We start from the raw sequence: 4271 nt of genomic DNA, 5'->3' as shown, positions 1-4271 counted from the left end.
AAATAATAAAACTAATACAATGGCCTAATATAAAAATATCCAGTGACTTGTACCCAAAATCCAAATGAACATATTTATTACCATGAGTCAAACGACCCTCTTGACCAAATCCCGCACAAAGTGAGGGATGCTCTTGACCTTCACATTTAATACGTCAACATGTGTACTCCCTCCTTCCATCTATATGGGGCCTAATGTGTTTTTCGAGATTAACTTTGACCAAATGTTAGACTAATAATAGATGACATGCAACTTACACAAAGCACACCATCAAATTCGTATATGAAAGGAGCTTCCAATGATATTATTTTCACATTATATATCTAATGTACTATTTATCTTGTTAATAGTCCAAGGCAGTCTGGAAAAAGGCATTAGGCCCTATATAGGTGAAAGGAGGGAGTACCAGTTGTTCCGAAGGTTGTAATAGTCATGCACATACATTTATATAACTATCATGGAAATCGCATGCCTACAATACATATGAATATAGAATGTAGACTACTCACCTTGACAACCGGGTAATGTCAGTTTTTTCCTGGTCCAAGCCATTGGTCCTCAAAGTGAAATCTTATGAATGTGTGTATATAACACATGAGGTTGTGGACATAACTTGATCAACTGGTCAAATATAACTTCCACCTCAATGTAATATGCCTTTTTCCCCATCAGACAATAGCATTCATCTCGCCATACAACTACACGTGAATATCCAAGTCATGTGCTTACCATGTACAATTCCAGTTTCTACATATTGCACCGAAGGAACCATGCTTGACTATTTAAAATTTCAGGGCCCTCTAGGATGCGCATGTTGCGTATAAAGCTGTTGCCATTATTCTTATAGCAGAAATTAAAGAGTTGATGTTCTTCTCATAGGCCCAATAGTATCTTCTCGATCAGAATACAATGAAAAATGAGAAAAACAAGTAACCAATTAAGCATCAGTGGGAATTTCTACATAGTTCTTTCATTTTGTAAAACATCAACACTGAGACTATTCTAAAACTGTATATCGCAAAGACCAAAAGGTCAATCTCGTGCTTCCTTCCCTCAAACCACTGCATATGAAAGAAATGACTTGACAAAAACTCAACATTAGTGCTGACAACTCCCTGCGAGAAGGAATTAGATGATGCCATCGTGCACGCGCGAGACACCCATGAAGGAAACAGAAATAGCTGAAGGAATCAAGAATTGGACACATATGCCGTCATGCCCTGCCACGCATGTTGTCATGGGTGCCGTTGCACAATCCCGAGACAGCGTCCTGCATGGTGGGCACTGAAGAGCACGACGTCCAGCAAGTCGCAGCGAACGCCGTTGAGGGCGCCTCTGTTGTAGATGGCCTAAGTGCCATGGGCAATAACAATCAGACAAATTAGGAACGACAAGCCATTTTGCACGAACAACAGAACAAATTTTTGCTCACGACACAAGTAATCAACCAAAAAAAGTTTTTGACAGCAAAATGAAGAAATACAACTGCCATCCAATTTGGGCCTATTTGTAGTACTATGCCATCAAATCCAATCCCCAGCGCGATCAAGAACTCAAAACCTAACCCCAGACAACGATGCAATCTTGGCTATTGAAATCAACACTGAATCCATGCAAAGGTCTTGGTACATGGTGAAGGAAATATGCCCTAGAGGCAATAATAAAGTTATTATTTATTTCCTTATATCATGATAAATGTTTATTATTCATGCTAGAATTGTATTAACCGGAGACTTAGTACATGTGTGAATACATAGACAAACAGAGTGTCACTAGTATGCCTCTACTTGACTAGCTCATTGAATCAAAGATGGTTAAGTTTCCTAGCCATAGACATGAGTTGTCGTTTGATTAACGGGATCACATCATTATAGAATGATGTGATTGACTTGACCCATTCCGTTAGCTTAGCACGATGATCGTTTAGTTTGTTGCTACTTCTTTCTTCATGACTTATACATGTTCCTCTCACTATGAGATTATGCAACTCCCGAATACCAGGAGGAACACTTTGTGTGCTACCAAACGTCACAACGTAACTAGGTGATTATAAAGGTGCCCTACAGGTGTCTCTAATGGTACTTGTTGAGTTGGCATAGATTGAGATTAGGATTTGTCACTTCGATTGTCGGAGAGGTATCTCTGGGTCCTCTCGGTAATGCACATCACTATAAGCCTTGCAAGCAATGTGACTAATGAGTTAGTTGCGGGATGATGCATTACGGAACGAGTAAAGAGACTTGCCGGTACCGAGATTGAACTAGGTATTGAGATACCGACGATCGAATCTTAGGCAAGTAACATACCGATGACAAAGGGAACAACGTATGTTGTTATGCGGTTTGACCGATAAAGATCTTCGTAGAATATGTAGGAACCAATATGAGCATCCAGTTTCCGCTATTGGTTATTGACCGTAGACATGTCTTGGTCATGTCTACATAGTTCTCGAACCCTTAGGGTCCGCACGCTTAAAGTTCTGTGACAATCGGTATTATGAGTTTTTGTGTTTTGATGTACCGAAGGTAGTTTGGAGTCCCGGATATGATTACGGACATGACGAGGAGTCTCGAAATGGTCGAGACATAAAGATCGATATATTGGATGACTATGTTCGGACACCGGAAGGGTTCCGGGAGGTTTCAGACATATACCGGAGTACCGGGGGTTACCGGGACCCGCCCCTCCGGAAGCTATTGGGCCTTATGGGCCTTAGTGGAGAAGAGAGAGGGCAGCCAGGAGGTGGCGTGTGGCCCCCCTTGCCCCAAACCGAATTGGACAAGGGGAAGGGGCGGCGACCCCCCTCTCCTTCCTTCTCTCCACCTCCTCCTTCCCCCTTCTCCTTCTTGGAATAGGAAAGGGAGGGGGCAAACCTACTTGGAGTAGGATTGCCCCCCCTTGGGCGCGCCTCTCCCTTGGCCGGCCCTCTCCTCCTCCCCCCTTTATATACGGGGGTAGGGGGAAACCCAAAGACAAAATAATTGATCTGTTGATCTCTTAGCCATGTGCGGTGCCCCCTTCCATCATAATCCACCTCAGTTATATCGTAGCGGTGCTTAGGTGAAGCCCTGCATCGGTAGCTTCATCAACATCGTCACCACGCTGTCGTGCTGACGAAACTCTTCCCCGAGCTCTACTGGATTGTGAGTTCGCGGGACGTCACCGAGCTGAACGTGTGATGAACGCGGAGGTGACGTACGTTCGGTACTGAAGATCGGTCGATCGTGAAGACGTACGACTGCATCAACCACGCTGTTCCACTTAACGGTCTACGAGGGTACGTGGATGCCACCCTCCCCTCTCGTTGCTATACATCACCATGATCTTGCGTGTGCGTAGGACTTTTTTTGAAATTACTATGTTCCCCAATAGTGGTATCAGAGCCAGGTTTATGCATAGATGTTATATGCACGAGTTGAACACAAGTGAGTTGTGGGCGATACAAGTCATACTACTTACCAGCATGTCATACTTTGGTTCGGCGGTATTGTTGGATGAAGCGGCCCGGACCGATATTACGCGTACGCTTACGCGAGACTGGTTCTACCGACGTGCTTTGCACACAGGTGGCTGGCAGGTGTCAGTTTCTCCAACTTTAGTTGAACCGAGTGTGCCTACGCCCGGTCCTTGAGAAGGTTAAAACAGAACTAACTTGACAAACTATCGTTGTGGTTTTGATGCGTAGGTAAGAACGGTTCTTGCTCAGCCCGTAGCAGCCACGTAAAACTTGCAACAACAAAGTAGAGGACGTCTAACTTGTTTTTGTAGGGCATGTTGTGATGTGATATGGTCAAGGCATGATGCTATATTTTATTGTATGAGATGACCATGTTTTGTAACGGAGTTATCGGCAAGTAATTGCTTTACTTTATCACTAAGCGGTAGCGATAGTCGTAGAAGCAATAGTTGGCAAGACGACAATGATGCTACGATGGAGATCAAGGTGTCGCGCCTGTGACGATGGTGATCATGAAGGTGCTTTGGAGATGGAGATCAAAGGCACAAGATGATGATGGCCATATCATATCACTTATATTGATTGCATGTGATGTTTATCCTTTATGCATCTTATTCTACTTTGTTTGACGGTAGCATTATAAGATGATCTCTCACTAAATTTCAAGGTAAAAGTGTTCTCCCTGAGTATGCACCATTGCCAAAATTCTTCGTGCCGAGACACCACGTGATGATCGGGTGTGATAAGCTTAACGTTCATTTACAGCGGGTGTAAGACAGTTTTACACACACACAGAATACTCGGGTTAAACTTG

This window comes from Triticum urartu, chromosome 5 (genome assembly GCF_003073215.2).
Source record: "Triticum urartu cultivar G1812 chromosome 5, Tu2.1, whole genome shotgun sequence".
In the NCBI taxonomy this organism is placed as follows: domain Eukaryota; kingdom Viridiplantae; phylum Streptophyta; class Magnoliopsida; order Poales; family Poaceae; genus Triticum; species Triticum urartu.
The sequence above is the reverse complement of the archived record's forward strand: the minus strand, read 5'-3'. Positions refer to the sequence as shown.